General features: G+C 42.6%; 1 long non-coding RNA gene across 1 annotated transcript; it reads right to left on the reverse strand.

Moving 5' to 3' along the window:
- Positions 1 to 204: 204 nt before the first annotated feature.
- On the reverse strand, positions 205 to 21,706 carry LOC143924102 (uncharacterized). The gene is made up of 4 exons (XR_013261819.1): positions 21,552 to 21,706; positions 18,163 to 18,191; positions 15,236 to 15,445; positions 205 to 423 (listed from the first exon to the last, which is right to left on the reverse strand). It is a non-coding gene; the product is annotated as an uncharacterized LOC143924102 (long non-coding RNA).
- Positions 21,707 to 22,341: the final 635 nt, after the last annotated feature.

A 22,341-nucleotide genomic window follows, 5' to 3' on the forward strand; every position in this document is an offset into this window, starting at 1 on the left:
AACCCTTTTTACTGCTGGGCAAGAGTGCTACCCTCTACACCACTGTGCCGCCCAAAGCTGTACAGCGTACTTTTCTAAACAACATATGAAATCAATACCATGGCAAAGTACAGAGCACGAAGTACACATCTCATTGTATATACACATCATTTAAACACAGTGAAGTCTGTCAAGAATCAATTTGTCATATTATCTTAAGACATGTTATTATTGAAAACATTTTATTTGCACATTGAGTAATTTATGGAGATTACTGTTTGGTAAGGTATTTATCTTATTGAAAGTTACATAATCAAATATGAAAATAATTATATAAGTTTCTTAAATGTTTGTTGATTCAGGACAGGTAGTTCAGGTCACGGTAAGTGATCCATAAGATTGCCATTGTGGTGCTGTGCCTATTACCGGGTTTTCACTCCACATCTACAAAAAGAATACAATAGTTAGTGGTCTTAGAGCAAAACAAATGATCCCCATTGTCAAGATTTATAAGAAAACTGTTGAATTTTACAGGTCAATGGAAATACTACAAATAAGTACAGTAAAACCCTGGATTGCGAGCATAATTTGTTTCGGAAACGTGTTTGTAATCCAAAGCACTTGTATATCAAATGGAAACTAGTTCCACAACTATTTATTCATAAGTCCTTCAGTGTTTAGTCCATATAAAAAGATTATAGCAATGCGATAGGTTGTGTAACTATAAAATGTCCATCCACAAATGGCAGCCTCCACAAGGGGATTAGATGAGAAATCTAGCAGGGGCTACAGAGTATAAAAGAGAAGAGAGGCGACTCTAAGTGTAGCAATATGGTTACATTTAATGAAGGTACAACATTTAGCAAATCACATGGTTGATGATTCAAAACAGGCGCATCTAAGTATGCAGGCATCCGTGGTAAAGCTGTTCACATAGACTGTCCTCCGCACCGCCATCAACGTCATCCCTTCCACGCTACACTCCACGAGCGATTCAAGCCTCACTTTTGGATTGCTCTACTGCAGGGTAGTCTTCCCGGTCATGATTGCAGACTGACAGCAGTGAGAGCCGGCAGTGTGGTGGATGGTCTGTGGACAGCTTTACCCCGGATGCTTGCATACTTAGATGTGCCTGTTTTAATCATCAACCATGTGAGTTGCTAAATGTTGTACCTTCATTATATGTAACCATATTGCTACACTTAGAGACGCATCTCTTCTCATTTATACTCAGTTGTGACATGACGCTACTTGTATATCAAGTCAAAATGAATTAAACATTTTTGCTTGTCTTGCAAAACGCTCTCAAGCCAAGTTACTCTTAAACCAAGGTTTTACTGTACTTGTTTTATTTGCATTGATTTCTACAATTTCTGGGCATGTGTGTCATATAGCAAAATACTCAAGCAAGAAACATTAAATGGAAGCTACCTTCTCTCATCTTAGGGCTAGTTATGTGACCACCAGTAATTAAGCTAATTAGTATCAGCTTACTTGTCTCAAAAACTATCATGCAGCCCAACATGTGAGAACATTAGCTTCTCGATCTCAAGCTTCTCCTTCCACTAGTCAAGTAGTTTGCATCATGGCAGATTGCCTTTGCCTTGAGCTCATATATAGTATACATCCTGTCAAATTTTCAACTAGAGAGCGTAGTTGAGCAGAGCTGTGGTTTCTTAGTACAGATCATCGTTTGTATTGAATTTCACAGAGTCAAATATGGCAAAAAAATAGTGAAAACATTGTGAAAAGCCTTTTTTAGCTAGGTGATACTGGGGATGATTTACTAAAACTGGAGAGTACAAAATCTGGTGCAGCTCTGCATAGAAAACAATCAGCTTCCAGTTTTTTTTTCATCAAAGCTTAACTGAACAAACTGAAGTTAGAAGATGATTGGCCATCATGCACAGCTGAACCGGATTTTGCACTCTCCAGGTTTAGTAAATCAACCCCATTGTCCCAAAATAACAATAAGGCCCCTTTCACACTGACGGACCGTTCAGGTCCGCCTGTCAGTTTTGACGGTGGACCTGAACGGGCACTCCATGCTGGTCTATGGAGCGATGGATGTCAGTGGAGACATTTCGGTCCGATCCTCCAAAAGTAGACTGATGACCCTACGTCCGGATCCGTCGCTGGCGGATCGGGTGAGATATGATGAAAACGGACATGCTGTCCATTTTCATCCGATCTCTCCATAGAGACCAGTGGCACTGGACAAGCCCCACCCGCTCAGTGAGCAGAGAGGGACCTGTCATCCGCCGGTTCAACGGAGATCAACAGGTATCTCCCGCTAAGCCGGCGGACAGAGGCGGTCCATGGAAGCGGAGTCTTCCTCGTGTGAAAGGGGCCTTAGGCTTCTACAAAGAATGTTGAAAACATTAACATGAAAACATTAACACCCCTTAATATAAGCAAGCTATATATAACCTACAATATTGTAATATTGTCAGAACAAATATTCCAGTATGAAAGAAAAAAGTTAAATAATAGATTTTAACCTTAGGATCCTTAAGGCCCGTACACACGATCGGATTTTCTGACAGGAAATGTTGGATGTCAGGCTGTTGGTGGAAAGTCTGACTGTGTGTATGCTTCATTGGACAATTGTCGGAGCAATTGTCGGCTAGCATGTTCCCAAATTTTCCACCAACAAATGTGTGTTGTCGGACTTACTGATCATGTATACACAAGTCCGTCAGACAAAAGTCAAAAGTACCAACACGCATGCTCGGAATCAAGGACGAGCCGAAAGCTCGGTCTTGTAAAACTAGCGTTCCTAATGGAGATATTACGTACATCTTGTACGTCACTACATTCGTATCTGTTGGCCAACGTTTGTGTGATCGTGTGTATGCAAGACAGGTTGGAGCCAACACCCTTCAAACAAAAGTCTGATTATGTGTACGCGGCATAACAGTTATTTTAAAGCAGAACTCCAAGTTTAGTCACATGGGGTGTATGCTGCTTTTAGGGTGTATGCTGCTTTTAGGATTTCTGCCCTTTCTTTAATTCATTTTGCTACCCTAAAATTGAAATCATGACAAATAGAATCATTTTCTCTATACTTCTGTTGCTGCAACTATGGGAGCTATGGGTCCACTAAACAGGATTCGTATTGTCTTTTATCCACCCATCCTCTCCTTGTATCCATTCAAAAAACAACTTGGATTTTGTGAATAGTTCACAAAATACAAGCATTTTGTGAACGGAACAGGGAGAGGAGGGGTAGATAAATGACAGTATGGGGGAGACTTACTAATACAGGTGCACACAGAATCTGGTGCAGCTGTGATAGTAAACAATCAGCTTTTAGGGTGTATTGTCAAAGCTTAAAGTGGAAGTAAAGTCCCTTATTGTTTTCAGCCAAGGAAGCTGCCATCTTTGCCTCTGATGAATCTAAAACTGCTATGATGCTGCACATGTGATCAGTTATAACACCAGCCATTGGTTGGTTTGACAGTTTAGTTGAGAGCACAGCCAATGGGAGCGTTACATTTTTGGCATGTGCTGGAAAGTAAACTGTTTTATGGATGGGTTTACTTCTGCTTTAATTGAAGAGGCTGAAGTCAGAAGCTGATTGGTTACTATGCACGACTGCACCAGATTCTGCCTCCTATGGCTGTCACACAGCATTGGAAGTATAGTGAAATCTTTGCAGTGCAGCATAAATAAATCTGTAAATATTAAAGTAAAGGTGGGAATCCTAAAAGTAGCATACACCCGACGTGAGTAAACTTTTTGCACAGCAGACTTTTAAGGAAAAATGTTTGCCTGGAGTTCTGCTTTAAGTCTGACTGTAGAAGTACTAAGACTATGATGTGGAAACAGAACAAACCTGTTTTCTAAGTGTATTTTAGTGGTTTATTGTTGCAGAGGAGGAGTGTGGGAAGACTAATGCTTTGTGTAAAAGAGACCTCATCATTACATACTGGTGTTTACACATGCTTGTAATTCATGTCCAGTACCATCATGGTCATGTAGGTACAAAGACAAACAGAGCGTAACACGCACATTAACAAGGTGAGGCCTGATTCTCATCTATGTTGGTTGGTTGCAGTTTGCACCTTCCAGGAGCATTTTTCTTTTTTCAATATACATTTTTGATCCATTGAAGTCTTTGGAACCAAAAACCAGAAGAAAATCCCTGGCCCTTTCCAGAAAATGCACAGATGTGAACTACATCCATAGGAAACCATGTTAAATGGACTGTAGTGTGTTTCTGCAAAACTGAAAACGCACTAAAAAATGCACAGAACCAGGCCTAATGGAGCCAATCCAAGCAGCCGTCACAGTGGCAGATTTGGGCTGTTTAGACATTATCTACTACCAGTCACTAACGGTATGTGGAAAGGAATGATTTACAAAACCATAAATATAAATTTGTGAATAAACAAATTTCTTATGGTTTGTAGATGAAACAACATGTACAATATGCCAGAGCAGAGCACACTGTCATAGAAAACACCACTTTATCTTAAAAGTTAACAATATGTAATTGCTACACATGTCATTATCTAATTAAGTGTTCCTGCATAGCAAGACCACTTACTGTTATCTCACATATATATTATTATTATAGCCAAATTTACCACCCTAACTCCTCCCACAGCTTTTACACTAAATAGACAGTAATATACCGAAACTTGCGAATTCCCGATTGGTGTGCTATTACTTTGTGGAACGTTTCGCCGAATGGTTCACAAAATATCGTTGTTTTTGCAGCGAAATTTGTCCCATAGGAATGAATGGCGAAATGTTCAAAACTAGAGTGGGAGGTGACAAAAGCTGACCCCCCCATGATCAGCCGAAACATTATGACTACCCCATGAAAAAAAATGTTTTTGAAAAAAAAATTTGAGACCTGGGGCTTTTTGAGGGCACACTCAAGGTTCCAGCATCCCCCCAAAACGCCACTACACCAACCCCTGACCCACCCCCCTCATCTATCTCCATGTCCCCCTCCTTTATCTCCCAAAACCCACCCCCCCCCCACCTCCCTAACCCCTATCTCTCTAATTCCTTGTCCCCCATATATCTCCTTGTCCCCTCCTCTTTCTCCCTAAACACCCCCCATCTCTCTCCCCTCTCTTTTCCTCTATCTCCCCCCATCTATCTCCTTGTCCCCTCCTTTATTTCTCAAAACCCGCCCCCCCCCCATGCTTCCCTAACCCCTATCTCTCTATGTCCTTGTCCCCTCCTATCTCCCTAAACACCCCCTCCCCCGTCCGTGATTTTTGAAAAAAAATAGTTTAAAAAAATAATAATTTGGGGGGAAAAAAATCATTTTTGAAAAAATGTTCAGCTCTTTCAGCTAATGATGGGACTTCTTCGACTTTTTTACTACTATTTATAATTTTTAAAATAAAATATTAATCTTTTTAACACTTTTCACTGTTACTCCAGCCACTCCAACCAGACAACAATTACTCAAGGCACTCCACCAAGTTACTCCACCCACTCCAGTAGGTGAAGGCAAGAACACTTTACACAATTTCCCCAGAAATTGTAGCTTTTCTAGATAATAATTATAATAATAACCCTTTTCAGTCTGTGCCCAGCTATATTTGTTTAAAATGCTAAACAATTCAAATATGTACTCCATGTAATATGGCAAACTGTAAGTATTCTGTACACCATATATGTACACAATAGAGCTGGAAATCAAATAACAATCATTCCATGCAACAATAGTTTAATTTTTGCTGAGGGCATTGAATACTTCCATGCTAAGGGAATTTTTCTTATAACAACGAGAGTCCTCAGTCAGTAATAACAACAGCACACTATCCAATTTAAGCTGAATACACATTATACAATTTTTGTTATTAAATTCCCTTTAGCTATACTTTCAACTATGTCAGTGATGGTGAACCTTGGCACCCCAGATGTTTTGGAACTACATTTCTCATGATGCACATGCACTCTGCAGTGTAGTTGAGCATCATGGGAAATGTCGTTCCAAAACATCTGGAGTGCCAAGGTTCACCATCTGAACTATGTAATGCAAGGACCTGCCTGATTGTATGCAATTTGAAAGTGTTTAGGTTTGACCTCATATTATATAGTTTTGGTAAATCTAAAGGAAAGTTGTACAAGAAAATTGTATAACAATTGTATAGTTTGTAGCCAGTTTTAGAAGTCAATTTGAGAAGGAATGTGGTATAGCAAACATCAATTTCTTGTGATACACACACACTTCTGCTGATCACTCTGCTACTCTATTTATTATTTTCTGCAACCTGCCTCAGCTTCCTTCTCATCGGACGGAAGAAATTGATTTATTGTCCACTGATCAGATTGGAGGTGGGAGAACAACATAGGAGGCCAGGAAACCAGGAAGCTGAATTGCTTAACCACCTGACATCCGCGCTATGGCCGAATGACGGCCACAGTGCGGATGTGAATTCCCGGGAGGCCGTCATATGACGGCCTCCCCTGTGCACGCTCCCTGCGCGTGCTGTGATCACCGAGTCACTGAGACTCGGGTGATCACCGATCTCGGCCCCTTACCATGTGATCAGCTGTCAGCCAATGACAGGTGATTTCAAATAACAAAAGGACTGCGCTATCTACGCAGGAAAAGCAGCTAACACACTAAAAATTGATATTTTAGTTCAGATAACCTATATAATAAAGAAGTGTAGCGCTAAAAATTACAAAAACATATGTGTACAAATCTGTGACCAAATCTGTCTTTCCCCTATATGTCATATGTGATTTAACCACTTGCTTACTGGGCACTTAAACCCCCCTCAGTCCCAGACCAATTTTCAGCTTTCAGTGCTCTCACATTTTGAATGACAATTACTCAGTCATGCAACACTGTAACCAAATGATTTTTTTGTCCTTTTCTTCATACCAATAGAGCTTTTTTTTGGTGGTATTTGATCACCTCTCGGTTTTTTATTTTCTGCGCTATAAATGAAAAAAGACCGAAAATTTTGAAAAAAAATGAATTTTTCTTTGTTTCTGTGACAAAATTTAGCAAATTAGCAATTTTTCTTCATAAATTTTGGCCACAATTTATACTACTACACATCTTTGGTAAAAATAACCCAAATTTTTGCATATTATATGATCTGTGTTAAATTTATAGAGTCTACAAGCTATGGTGCAAATCATAAAGATTTGCAAAAAAAGATCACATCTGATGTACTAAGGCCTATCTCCATTCTTGAGACCCTAACAAGCCAGGAGAGTACAAATGCCCCCCAAATGACCCCTTTTTGGAAAGTAGACATTCCAATGTATTTAGTAAGAGGCATGGTGAGTTATTTTAAAGTGGTTTTGTACAGAAAATTGCAAGTTCGTCTTATTCAAATGGCATTGGAACATAGATGCAGTTATGACCATTGAAATAAAATAATATGCAGTATTTACCTTTTATTTTTAATGTTTATGCCGACTTCTGGGCTCTCCTCCCGTGGGAGTAGGCGTGTTTATCGGCTTCGCAATGGTCCCTGGGAACTTTTTTAGCTATTTCCCAGGAATCCATGGGGGACACAGTCAAGCCGAAATTGCCATTTTGAAAGTGGGCAGGCAGCTCTATCAGCCATTATCACTATAGCACAGGAGACAAAAGGAAGGAAAACAAAGAGGACACTCAATGAACATGTGCGAGATGGAGCAGTGGATGCTGGGAGCTCAGTGTCATCGCATCCAGGAAGTAAATGCCTGTGGGCTTCAAACGCCCACAGTGAAAATGGAAACCGCCGGACTGCTTTTTTTAAAGTTTTCCTTAGCAATGAAATCGTCACGCCGGGGGTTAAAAAGACGCCAATCGTGGCTGCAAAGACCCGGTAGGAATCGCCCAACAGTGACACAGGTAAAAAAAAAAAAAACGGCAGTGGAATCCCGCTTTAAGTTGTCATTTTTTCCCACAATTCTTTGCAAAATTACGATTTTTTATTTTTTTCCCACAAAATTTTCATTGTAATAGCTTATTTCTCCCACACGGAATGTGCATACCACAAATAACACCCCAAAATACATTCTCCTACTCCTCCTGAGTATAACGATACCACATGTGTGAGACTTTCGCACAGCCTGACCACATACAGAGGCCTAATTTTGAAGTAGCACCTTCAGGCATTCTAGGAGCATAAATTACACATTTCATTTCTCAACCACCTATTACAGTTTTGAAGGCCCTGGAACACCAGGGCAATGGAAACATCCAGAAAATGACCCCATTTTGGAAAGCTAACACCGCAACGTATAATCTGTGAGGCATAATGAATCTTTTCCATGGTTCATTTTTTTCCAGAAGTTTTCGGAAAATGTGGAAAAAAATGAAAACGCATTTTTTTTTACACAAAGTTGTCCGTTTATAAGATATTTCCAACACATAGCATTTACATAGCAAAAATAGCACCCCAAAATACATTCTCCTAATCCTCCTGAGTATAAAGATACCACATGTGTGAGACTTTTACACAGCCTGACCACATACAGAGGCCCAATTTTGAAGTAGCACCTTCAGGCATTCTAGGAGCATAAATTACACATTTCATTTCTCAACCACCTATTACAGTTTTGAAGGCCCTGGAACACCAGGGCAATGGAAACGTCCAGAAAATGACCCCATTTTGGAAAGCTAACACCCCAACGTATAATCTATGAGGCATAATGAGTCTTTTCAATGGTTCATTTTTTTCCAGAAGTTTTTGGAAAATGTGGAAAAAAATGAAAACGCATTTTTTTTTACACAAAGTTGTCAGTTTATAAGATATTTCCAACACATAGCATTTACATAGCAAAAATAGCACCCCAAAATACATTCTCCTACTCCTCCTGAGTATAACGATACCACATGTGTGAGACTTTTACACAGCCTGACCACATACAGAGGCCTAATTTTGAAGTAGCACCTTCAGGCATTCTAGGAGCATAAATTACACATTTCATTTTTCAACCACCTATTACAGTTTTGAAGGCCCTGGAAAACCAGGGCAATGGAAACGTCCAGAAAATGACCCCATTTTGGAAAGCTAACACCCCAACGTATAATCTATGAGGCATAATGAGTCTTTTCAATGGTTCATTTTTTTCCAGAAGTTTTTGGAAAATGTGGAAAAAAATGAAAACGCATTTTTTTTTTACACAAAGTTACATAGTTACATAGTTACATAGTTACATAGTTAGTCAGGTTGAAAAAAGACACAAGTCCATCCAGTTCAACCTTAAAAACAAATAAATAAAATAAAAAATAATCGTACAATCCAGATACCCAATTTTATGCCCACAATTGATCCAGAGGAAGGCGAAAAAAAAACCCAGCAGAGCATGCTCCAATTTACTACAGCAGGGGAAAAAAATTCCTTCCTGATCCCCCAATAGGCGATCGGATTTTCCCTGGATCAACTTTACCTATGTTAGTACCTAGTTATATTATGTACCATCAGGAAAGTATCCAAGCCTTTCTTAAAGCAATCTACTGAACTGGCCAGAACCACCTCTGGTGGGAGTCTATTCCACATTTTCACTGCTCTAACTGTGAAGAAACCTTTCCGTACTTGAAGCTGAAATCTCTTTTCCTCTAGACGTAAAGAGTGCCCCCGTGTCCTCTGGGTTGACCGTTTATAAGATATTTCCAACGCATAGCATTTACATAGCAAAAATAACACCCCAAAATACATTCTACTACTCCTCCTGAGTATGGCAATACCACGTGTGAGACGTTTACACAGCCTGGCCACATACAGAGGCGCAACATGCAAGAAACACCGTCGGCGTTCCAGGGACACATAGCCTGCACATACCAAGAATTACACCCCCAAATACATTATGCTGAGCAAAGGGTAAAGAAAAGATTACCTGTGGTTTTAGAAGCGCAGTTGTCCACAGGAGGATATCACTGGTCCAGGCAGCAGGCAGGGACTTGGTCAGCAACAGCGAACACAGTTTTTTAGGCAGCAGGCAGGGATACTGTCCATATTACAGTCCAGGGTCAGTGCAGAGATGTCAGCAGTGCCAAAAATATTGGTCCTGGTAGTAGGCAGGTCCTTGTGGTGTGGTCAGTGCGGCATGATGGCAGTAAGTCCTACAGGCAGCAGACAGAAGTAGAGCCTCGTTCAGGACAGAATGGGGATAGGGGTAAAGGCTTCTCCCTCCCAAATCTCTTTGAAGCCTCCGAGTCTCCAGACCCTAATCTAGGAATAAGAAAACAAAGAAAATTGTTTTCTTCTTCCAGAAAAACTATACTGGAGCCCCTCACATATGTGAGACCCCGTGTTGAATCCCACTAGTCCAGTTGCAGAATACAAGATCAGTCCGAGAGGCAGGCAAATATCGTGGTCAAACAGTCCAAGGTCAGTTCCAGATCAGGCAGAGATATGTACAGAATCGTTAGACAGAAGCATGGTCGAATAACAGTCCAAGGTCAGTTCCAGATCAGGCAGAGATATGTACAGAATCGTTAGACAGAAGCATGGTCGAATAACAGTCCAGGGTCAGTTCCAGATCAGGCAGCGGTATGTACAGAATTGGCAGGCATAAGAGTGGTCAAATAACAAGCCAGGGTCAGTTACAGAGCAGGCAGTGGCATAAGGGGTGTGAAGGTGTATGAAGGCAGGAACTGAGGATTATGTTTACCATACTTCACTAAAAATGTATTGAAGTATGGTAACGCCGAAAACAGTCGCCTATACAGAGGCCTGGTTGGGAAGGACATTGTGCACAATAATAAGATGTGTCTCTTCTGACTCCTGCTCTGGTATACACCTTACATCTTTTTTGGCGTCTTTTGCCTGTTGGTTTGGGGGGGATTTTATCGGGAAAGTGGCGCTCGGAGAGTCGACTAACAACGTCTGATCTGATATTTTCTGGTGGGCCGTTTGGGAAAATAAGGGCAGTGAAAACTTCCTCCTGGTAGCCAAAGAAACGTTTGGGGTTTTGGGTGGCGTTGCGGTAAATGACATAGGAATTATAAATGGCCAATTGAAAAAAATAAATTGCTACTTTTTTGTACCAATGGTATGTCCGTCTTGTGACAAGATATGGTTTCATCATTTGGTCGTTGAAGTCGACTCCTCCCATGAACAAATTATATTCGGAAATGCATTTGGGTTTCTTTACGGGGCCATTCCTTCTGGGGATTTCCACGAAGGTATCGTTGTGGATAGAAGATAACATGTATACATCCCTTCTGTCCCTCCACTTCACTGCCAGAACCTCCTTGTTTCTCAGACTTGCGGTTTCTCCTTTCCGCAGCTTCTTGTTCACCAGACTTTGAGGAAAGCCCTTCCGATTCTTTTTTACAGTGCCACATGCTGGCGTCTTCTTCCGGTGAAGGTTGTGGAACAGGGGCAGAGATGTGTAGAAGTTATCTACATAGAGGTGGTAGCCTTTATCCAGTAGGGGGTATATGAGGTCCCAAACAATTTTTCCGCTGGATCCCAAGTAGTCCGGACAATTAGGGGGCTGTAGCTGGGTGTCCTTCCCTTCGTACACCTTGAATGAATATGTGTACCCTGTGGCTCGGTCGCATAATTTGTAGACCTTCACCCCATAGCGGGCCCTTTTGCTGGGCATAAATTGCTTCATTCTAAGCCTGCCACTAAATTTAATAAGGGACTTATCCACACATATGTGTTGGTCCGGGGTAAACAATTTGGGGAATATTTCTGAAAAATAATTTAGTATTGGTCTAATTTTGTAAAGCCGGTCATAATTTGGATCATTTCGTGGAAGGCACTGGGAATTGTCACTGAAATGTAAGAACCTCAGGATCATCTGATACCTGGTTCTGGGCATTACCGCGGAGAAGAGCGGTGAGTGGTGGAGGGGGTGGGTTGACCAGTAGTTACGTAATTGATTTTTTTTGTTGAGTCCCATATTAAATGTGAGGCCTAAAAAAACCTTGAACTCCTCCACCGTTAGGTCTCTCCATTCGTAGGGACGGGCATAATAAGAGGTCGGATTTTGAAAAATAAATTGTTGTGCATACAGGTTGCACTGGGCCACAATTGACGCCAACATGTCCTCCGTAAAAATTAAATTAAAAAAATCTATAGGGCTAAAATTCTCCGTGTCCACCTGGACTCCTGACTGGGCGGTGAAAGGGGGAACATTGGCCTCTCCTGAATTAGGAGGAAGCCACAAGGGCTTCTGAAGGGCATAGGGAAGGCCAGCATGGCTCCTAACCCTTTGGGGCTGAGATGACACCCCACTGGTACTTGGCCTTTCTTGCTGGGGCACTGCGGTGCTGGTGGACGGCATTGCGGTGCTGGTGGACGGCACTGCGGTGCTGGTGGACGGCACTGCGGTGCTGGTGGACGGCAAATCGGTGCTGGTGGACGGCACTGCCTCACTAGAACGCCTTCGCTTGATGGGCCTGGATATCTTACTCCTCGGATTCAGTCAGTGTTTCACTGCTGAGGACTGGCTCATAATTTACGTCGGCTTCAGAATCCGAAAAGGAATCTGAAGAGGAGAGCTCCCCGTTGCTCTCGTCGGCCGTGGAAATAATTTGGTACGCCTCCTCAGCAGAAAAGACACGTTTAGCCATGGTAGCACTGATGGGCACTGATGAGGTAGCACAGATGGGCGCTTTTGAGGTGGCACAGATGGGCGCTTTTGAGGTGGCACAAATGGGCACTGATGGGTCGGCACAGATGTGCACTGATTTATTGCACAGATGTGCAGATTTATTGCACGAATGTGCACTCATGAGGCGGCAGATGGGCACTGCTGAGGCGGCAGATGGGCACTGCTGAGGCAGCAGATGGGCACTGCTGAGGCAGCAGATGGGCACTGTTGAGGTGGCTGATGGGCACTGCTGAGGCGGCACAGATGGGCACTGCTGAGTCGGCACAGATGGGCACTGCTGAGGCGGCAGATGGGCACTGATGGGTCAGCACAGATGTGCACTGATTTATTGCACGGATGTGCACTGATGAGGCGGCAGATGGGCACTGCTGAGGCGGCAGATGGGCACTGCTGAGGCGGCAGATGGGCACTGCTGAGGCGGCACAGAAGGGCACTGCTGAGTCGGCACAGATGGGCACTGCTGAGTCGGCACAGATGGGCACTGCTGAGTCGGCAGATGGGCACTGATTGGTCGGCACAGATGTGCACTGATTTATTGCATGGATGTGCACTGATGAGGCAGCAGATGGGCACAGATGGGCACTGCTGAGGCGGCACAGATGGGCACTGCTGAGGCGGCACAGATGGGCACTGCTGAGGCACAGATGGGCACCGATTGGTACAGATGGGCACCGATTGGCACTGGCGGGCATTGGCGGGCACTGGCGGTGCACAGATGGGCACTGGCGGGCACTGGCGGTGCACAGATGGGGCACTGGCGGTGCACAGGTGGGCACAGGTGGGCACAGGTGGGGTAGATCTGGGCACAGGTGGGGTAGATCTGGGCACTGGTAGGGTTTATATTGGCACTGGCAAGGTTTATATTGGTACAAAACTGTCACTCACGCTATCTCTCAATGGGTGATGATCTCATTTGTTTACATTTGAGATCATCACCCATTGGAGGCGGCGATCGCGCTGTAAACGGCCGCTGTGATTGGCCGTTTACAGCGATCTGTGATTGGCTGTATCCAGGGGACACGGCCAACACAGATTTTCCCCAATGCGCGCTCCCGGGAGCGCGTGGGGAGCTCTTAAAGGGGACGACGTCAATAGACATAGTCCCGGAAATTGAGATCCGCGCTGTAGCCGTCATTTGACTATAGCACGGATCTCAAGTGGTTAAATGACATGAATTATCATGATTATCGAAAATTTAACACAAATATTAATTAAATGACTTCAATGTGAACATATATATAAAAATTATGCAAAAAAAAAAAAAAAAATGAGTGTCCCTCAATAAGCTCAATAAAGTCCTTTCTCAAAAGAGCGATCAAAATCCCCCTTGGTGCAATGAAAAAAAAGGAATATATGCCCTCCAATCCTCAGGATTAAGATGTGCAAACACCCTTGTGCCAATACCACCACCTTAACAGATGTAGGCTTACCGAATGTATCTGACCCAAAAGAACATATATTCCAAGGGTCAATCGCGCTTTATTTTGAGGCGACTGTAGATCAATCAAACCAACGGGCACTGGAACATGGAACCCAATTGGGAAGATCTCTTCCAGGATGTAAATGCACACATAACCGGTATCCTCCAATCATAAAACAGGCCAAACTCCCAGAAATGGACATACCAGATGAAAAGATGGGGCCATATAGCGTAATTCCATAAAACAACTCAATTTATTAAAACAAATATCAAACTTACATTTAAGTAGTTGATCTAGCGCTTTACATAAAAAATGGCGGAGAACAACATAGGAGGCCAGGAAACCAGGAAGCTGAATTGCTTAACCACCTGACATCCGCGTTATGGCCGAATGACGGCCACAGCACGGATGTGAATTCCTGGGAGGCCGTCATATGACGGCCTCCCCTGTGCACGCTCCCTGCGTGCGCTGTGATCTCCGAGTCACTGAGACTCGGGTGATCACCGATCTGAGTAAGGGGCCAGTCCCGGCCCCTTACCATGTGATCAGCTGTCAGCCAATGACAGCTGATCACATGATCTAAACAAAAGCTTGGTGATCGCTTTTTTTTTCTCCTCACGCTGACATCGGAGGAGAAAAAAAGCTGATTGCCGGCTCACCTTAAAGGGACATCTGTCCCGAAATGGAAGGGGCAATTATGCCTCATAATTGCAACCTAAAAGTGCCCACAAGTGCCACCTATCAATGCCCACCAGTGGTGCCATTCAGTGCCACCTAGAAGTGCTGCCTATCAGTGTAACTGATCAGTGCCCATCACTGTCACCCATCAGTGCCCATCACTGCCACCTATCGGTGCCCATCACTGCCACCTCATCAGCGTACATCAATGACAGACAAAAAAATTTATTTCGGTCTTTTTACATTTTTTTAACAAAAAATAAAAATCGCACAGGTGATCAAATACCACCAAAAGAAAGCTGTATTTGGAGAGGAAAAAAAGATAAAAATTTAATTTGAGTACAGTGTTGTATGACTGCGCAATTGTCATTCAAAGTGCATTAAAAATTGGTCTGGATAGGAGGGGGGTTTAAGTGCCCAGTAAGCAAGTGGTTAAACAGGAATTAAGTATCATCTATTTGGGTGTAACATGCAACTCTGTAAATCACAAGATTGTCTAGCCAGAATTACAAATACTTTGGCATGTAAAACAGTAGACATATATGAATTATAACTATTTCCCTGCTTACACAGTTACGTTTTTAGCAGAACAACTATAGTCTCACCGTTCTAGAGTTAGTGTTTTCCATGATGTCCATGGTGCCCATGATGCGCATGAATTCCATGATGGCCTTGTGGTCCATGGTGCACATGATGGCCAGCATGTATATGTGGACCCATCTGATGGTGTGGAGGATGACCTACATGAAGATGGGGTTGATGATGATGGGGATGGTGGTGGTGGTGGTGGTGGTCGTGGTGAGGGTGATGTGGTCCTGAATAAAACATTAATATTTGTAGTTAATTGTAAACTCAGACAAATAAGTCAGAATAATGCATATATGCATAGATCAGTAGGCTAGTAAAGTAAAGTAAAGACTTATGCCTTGTACACACGATCGGAAATTCCGACGAAAAAGGTCAGATCGGATTATATTTTTAGAAAATCCAATCATGTGTGGGCTCTATCAGACTTTTTCCGATCGCTTGTAGAGAATTCCGATCGGACAAAGTGGCACGCATGCTCAGATCAAATTACGAGACCAAAGCTATTGGCTAGTAGCCTCAACGTAGTCCCAGCGCAACGAACGAACGTCATCACGTTCCGAACGATCGGATTTTCCGATAACTTTGTCCGACCGTGTGTATGCAACACCAGTTTAGGACAAAATCCGTCAGAAAAAATACAACGGACTTTGTTGTCGGAATGTCCGACCGTGTGTACAAGGCATTACTATGCTGCCAGCAACCAGGGCTATGATAATGCAAGTTACCATATGGCATCACATGGGACCAGGTAAGGGCAGTAATTTCCTTCTAAACTTAAAGCCAAACACTTTAGTGTGAGGAAGAGTAAGAACCTCTTTCAGGTTGTATTGGTGCCTAAGACCACATCGGGACATTTATCCTAAAGTGACATCGAAGGTTCATTCAAAAAATAAGCATTTTATACTTTTTAAGCTTGTTATACTATTTGCTACCTGCTCTGTGCAAGGGTTTGGCACAAAGTAGCCCCGATTTTCCTCATTGTGGGTCCCCTGTTGGTGCTCCTGGCTCATTCTCTTCAGCCAGTGCCCCCAACAGCAAGTCGCTTGCTCTAGGGGCACTGGTGCATGCTCGCTCCCGAGACCGGCTCTATGCACCCATAGGACACACAGAGCAATGGCTGAGCCTCACCCTCCACTGTCTCCTTATTGGCTCACAGGCTGTGATTGAGAGTAGCACCAGCCAATGAGGAATGAGAGACCAGAGAGAAGCTCAGCTCTCGTGCACATCATTGGATCGAGAAGGAGCTCAAGTGAGTATTAAGGGGAAGGGGGTGCTGCATACAGAAGGTTTTTTACCTTTATGAAGGTAAAAATCCATGAGCCTTTAAAACCAGTTGTTTTATGCCCTGTACACACAGTCGGAAATTCAGACGGAAAAGGTCCGATTGGATTATATTGTCAGAAAATCCGATCGTGTGTGGGCTCTATCGGACTTCTTTTTATTTTTTAGATCCTGCTCTCAAATTTTTTACGTCTGAATTTCTGACAGAAAAAAATTGAGAGCATGATCTAAAATTTTCCGTCAAAAAAATCCGATCTGACTTTTTCTGATCATTTGTAGAGAATTCCGACGGACAAAGTGCCACGCATGCTCAGATCAAATTACGAGACCAAAGCTATTGGCTACTAGCCTCTATGTAGTCCCATCATACGCAACGCACATCACCACTTTCCGAACGATCGGATTTCCTGCCAACTTTGTCCGACCGTGTGTATGCAACACAAGTTTCGGACAAAATCCGTTGGAAAAAATCAGACGGATTTTGTGGTTGGAATGTCCGACCGTGTGTACAAGGCATTCCTGTCAGAGAAAGAAAAGAGGAGAAATCTTCCCAACCGAACACACCAAAAACATATTTTTATTAAGATGGCAGCTTCCTTGGCTGAAAACGATAGGATGATTCAGTTCCGCTTTAAGTCTCCTCCTACAAGCTTTAACCCGACACTGATAGAGGTCACAAGACTGCCATATACTGCTGACGAGAAAAGGTATTTAGCAATTTATATGTTCTTAAATAATTGCATTTCCATGTTCTGAGTACTGTGGGAGACCAGATATAATGAATGCAGGGTCAACTCCCCACTGATCTAGTCCATGGAAGGTTAAAATATTAAGCCCCCGTTCACAACGGTGCAACTTGTCATGCAATTTGACAGTTCCAAATCACATGACAAGTCGCACCCCATCACCGGCAATGGAACTGTTCATATTAACCGCAATGTCACGCAATTATAAAAAAGTTTTTTTTACCAATTTCATTGCGACTTGAATAGACTTCTGCTAAATACAGTTGTAAGCAGTAATGAAATCGGCAATGCAAATCACAATCATGTGCGACTTTGAAATTTCGCTGAAGTAGGGCTAAGCCATAAAGTGGGTGATGCAGAGACCAAGACTGAAAGAAAGATAAGAGTAATGCCCCGTACACACGAGAGGGATTAAGTCTGACAGACCTCCAAAGGAGTTCCGCCGGAGTTCCGCCGGAGTTCCGCCGGAGTTCCGACGGAGTTCTGGCGGACTTTTCGACCGAACGGACTTGACCACACACCATCACACCAAACTCCGACGGAGTCGAACGTGATGACGTACGACTGGATTCGACGTAGGAAGTTCATAGACAGTAGCCAATAGCTGTCCTAGCGTCGGTTTTAGTCCGTCGGAGTAGCACACACATGAGCGAATTTTTCGAAGGGGACCGGGTCCGGCGGAGTTCCGTCGGGAAAATTTGAAGCATGCTTCATTTCTAAAGTCCGTCAGACTTTAGCAAAGCTAAAGTCCGTTGCAGCCCACACACGATCGGATAGTCTGACGGACTCAGTCCGTCGGAGTTTGGATGTCGAAAAGTCCGCTCGTGTGTACGGGGCATAAGAGGTAAGTAAGCAGTAGTAAGAGGTAAGTAAGTTGTAAGTAGTAGTAAGAGGTAAAATGAGCAAAAAAAAGTAACCTCGGTTTGTATTTCCCATTTCAACGAGTCTGAAAAAAAAAAAAAAAAAAAATCAGCTATGTACATAATTCAAAAACATACATTTGTTCAGTGAAAAAAAATATTTATAGATATTATTGCATCTGTATTATATTTACACATTTACAAAAAGATAGCTCTAAAGACTATTATTTTTCAGCTAAAAGTTGTTTAAATATTTTCATTGCTACATTTAGGTAGTTCAAGTAATATTTTTTTATAACTAAATTGCTGAAACTGTTTTAAAGCTGTAAGTACAGGAAAACAGCTAAATACACAATTTGGGTACATATTTTGTTACCTTCTAATGCCGCATACGCACGATCGGCATTTCGGGCAGCAAAAGACTGATGAGAGCTTTTCATCTGAAAATGCGACCGTGTGTAGGCTCCATCGGAATTTAGCTGTCCGAATTTGCACCAGCAAAAAATTGATAGCATGTTCTCGGAAAAAATTTCTATCGGAAATTCCGATTGTGTGTATGCAATTCCGCCACGCAAAAACTCACGCATGCTCAGATTCAACTACGAGATTGAAGCTATTGGCTACTGGCTATTGAACTTCCTTTTTCTAGTCCCCTCGTACGTGTTGTATGTCACCGCGTTCTTGGCGGTCGGAATTTGGTGTGACCGTGTGTATGCAAGACAGCTTGAGCGAAATCCCATCGGAATTCCATCGGTAAAATCATCAGAGCTCTTTCCGACAAGAATTCCGATCGTGTGTATGCGGCATAAGAGATTTTTAATTGTTTACAGCCATTGGTGTGATCCAGTCAGGCTTATGAACAGCACATTTATAATTCAAAAAAAAAAAAACTGCACTTAAAAATAATTAGTTAATCAAAGATTAAAGCGGAATTCCACCCATTTAAAAGTCATCAGCAACAAAAAGTGTAGCTGCTGACTTTTAATAATCAGACACTCATCTGTCCCACGGTCCAGTGATGCAGGCGCATGAAGCTCCGCTCCTCTCCCCCTCCTCTCTGCGGCACCGGCATTGTTACTGTGGACGCCTGGCTGTGGCTTTACAGCCAGGCACGCACTGCGCATGAGCGAGCCGCACTATGCATTGTGATTGGCTGGGCAATCTTCTGGGACCTGTGACGTGTCCCAGAAGATTGCAAAGAGGGAGGGGGCAGAGGTGTGGGTGGTTTGAGCATGAGTAGTGGGGATGCAGGGAATTGGAAAAGAGGGGGTTATCTGGGGGGGGGGGGGTTAGCTACAAGGGCATTGGGTGTAAGAAGAAGGGTGTACTTCTTCCAACAGGCATAGGTTGAAAGCAGAGAGGGGCGTGGATTGAGAGTGTGGGAAAGTACTGGTGAGAGAAGGGGTAAAGGCCTCAGTATAATGCTAGAGTGAGGGCAGTGAAAAGCATGACAAACAGTGACTAAAAATCTGTGTGTGAAAAGCCTGTATGAAAAACTCTTCATAAAAATATAAATAATAATAGCAATTGAGTTTATAAATAAAACTGTGAAAGAAACGATAATCTCAAAAAACTAAGTGAAAAATCCTTCCACCTCCCACTTTACCAGTGAAGAAAAAGAGGAGGGGAGAAGACAAGGAAAAAAGGGGAGGAAGATCCTGAAGTCAAAAGAACCAGTGGTGGACCCCCTAAAGAGCAAGGTATTTTGCACAAGCAGATTTAGCCCTCTAAAAAACAAACCTTCGTCCTCCTAGGGCACTTTGAACACAGCACAAAATCGTCCACGGTATCCTGATTAGGAGTGAAGAGTTTGGTCTGTGGAGTGCCCTTCTTCATGCTCAGGCATGTCAGATCCTCTTGGGGACTCGATGCACATGGCCAACGAGCGTGATTGCCACTGGTTACCTAACACAGGAATTTGTGTGTGTAAACACACAAATCCCTGTTCTGTCAGGGGAGAGGAGACATATCATTTGTTCCTACTAAGTAGGAACAGCGATATATCTCCTCCCGCAGTCAGTTTTATCCCCATACAGTTAAGAGCACTAACTAGGGAACACAGTTAACCCCCTAGTGTTAACCCCTTTCCTGCCAGTGACATTTATACAGTAATCAGTGGCTATTTTTTAGCTGCGATTGCTGTATTTTTATTTATTTTGGGTCGTTATATAGCGCAGTCAATTTACACAGCGCTTTTACATATACATTCACATCAGTCCCTACCCTCAAGTTGCTTACAACCTAAGGTCCCTAACACACATTCTTACATATACTAGGCCAATTTAGACACAATCTGATTAACCTACCAGCATCTCTTTAGAGTGTGGGAGGAAACTAGAGTAACCAGAGGAAACCCACACAAGCACAGGGAAAACACATGCAAACTCCAGGCAGATGGTGTCGTGGTTGGGATTCGAACCAGCGACCCTTTATGCGGCTAGGTGAAAGTGCTAACCACTACACCACTGTGCTGCACTGTATAAATGTCAATGGTCCCAACAATGTGTCAAAAGTGTCCGATCTGTCTGCCGCAATGTCGCAGTACTGCTAAAAATCGCAGATCACCGCCATTACCAGTAAACAAAAATAATAGTAATAAAAATGTCATAAATCTTTCCCATAGTTTGTAGACGCTATAACTTTTGAGCAAACCAATCAATATACGCTTATTGCGATTTTTTAGTTTTTACCAAAAATATGTAGAAGAGTATATATTGGCCTAAACTGATGAAAAAATCGTTTTTTAAAAAACTTTTTTGTAGATATTTATTATAAAAAAAGATATTATAATTTTTTTTTTTTTTTTAATTGTCGCTCTTTTTTATTTATAGAGCAAAAAAAAAAAAAACGCAGAGGTGATCCAATACCACCAAAAGAAAGCTCTATTTGTGGGAAAAAAAGGATGCAAATCTCGTTTGGGTACAGCAATGCATGACCACGCATTTGTCAGGTAAAGTGACGCGGTGCCAAATTGTAAAAAGTGCTCTGGTCAGGAAGGGGGTAAAATCTTGTGGGGCTGAAGCAGTTAATTTACTTCCTACAAATAAATATTTTAAATATTTTTTATGCATTCTTTTAGGGTCCATGCACACAACTGCAAGGAGGCCATACAGCGTACATGAGCATCTAGAACCTCCGTAAAATCATCCGAAGGACCCACAGCTGCTCATAAACAGCAATTACAAGATGCAGCTGTATGTGGTTATGTGTAAAGCATTAGCAAGGACGTATGCCACGAACGTAGACTGTCGGCATTTGGGCATGTGTCCTTGTGCGTGTAACTTTGCAGCTGTGTGCATGAGTCTTTAGTTATAATATGCACTTGTATACATTACTATGTATCCTGGATATATAATAACCACATATGATGTGAACAGATAGATGGATAGATAGATTAGCTAGACTGATAAAATGAAACTATAAATAATATAATGTACTATACATACCTCCTGCAGTACTAGGAGTTCAGTTACCGATACAGAATAAAATTGGCTGACCTTTTAGCTGGAAGTCAGATCTACAAGTGATCCCAAGGTGGAGATAAGTGAAATAATACAGCTTAGAAAAACCTATTTGAACCTATTGAACTTAGGAATGTAGCTGTTTTGGCAACAGAGCACACCTAGACACTCCCTAACTCAGAGGAAGTCATCACTGTCATCTATATAGTGTAAAGACAAACATAGAAACACTCTACAAAACTGTACATGAACAGGTCACAGAATATTTTGAACATTCTTCACGATTGCTGTGTGTGTGACCCCGTTCCTTATATATAAACATATTATTTCAACACATCAGTTTTTAAACATTTAACTTAGGTCATAGCTGTGTCTGTCATAGGTGACAAATGTGCAGCGCTACCCCTGGATGGGGCCGTTCAAAGATTCTATACCCCACTGGTTGCCTTGACCTTGCCTAGTCCTCCAACACCTCTGACACTCTGGGTTCTGACATTTCTGCTATAAGCAAAATAATTCAAAGGCACACACACATGCAATGTAAACCAGTTAGATTTGTTTACTGGAAGATTAATGGCAATGTATTCAGCAACAAGAGTTTGTATCTTACAATAGGTAAGACACAGTTAATAAGCTGGTGGCAAACCCAACTATATAGAGCAAGGTTTAGCCCTGACTGAAGTCTATAGCTACAGGCAAAGAAAAGGGTAGAGGAGTGACCAGGCTTCGGTCAAGCCTCTCCCTTTAATCCCCTGACATTACAGCCCCAGAATTG

The sequence above is a fragment of the Lithobates pipiens genome, unplaced genomic scaffold (genome assembly GCF_037356315.1).
Source record: "Lithobates pipiens isolate NorthernLeopardFrog02 unplaced genomic scaffold, aLitPip1_a1.2 Scaffold_22, whole genome shotgun sequence".
NCBI classification, from domain to species: Eukaryota; Metazoa; Chordata; class Amphibia; order Anura; family Ranidae; genus Lithobates; species Lithobates pipiens.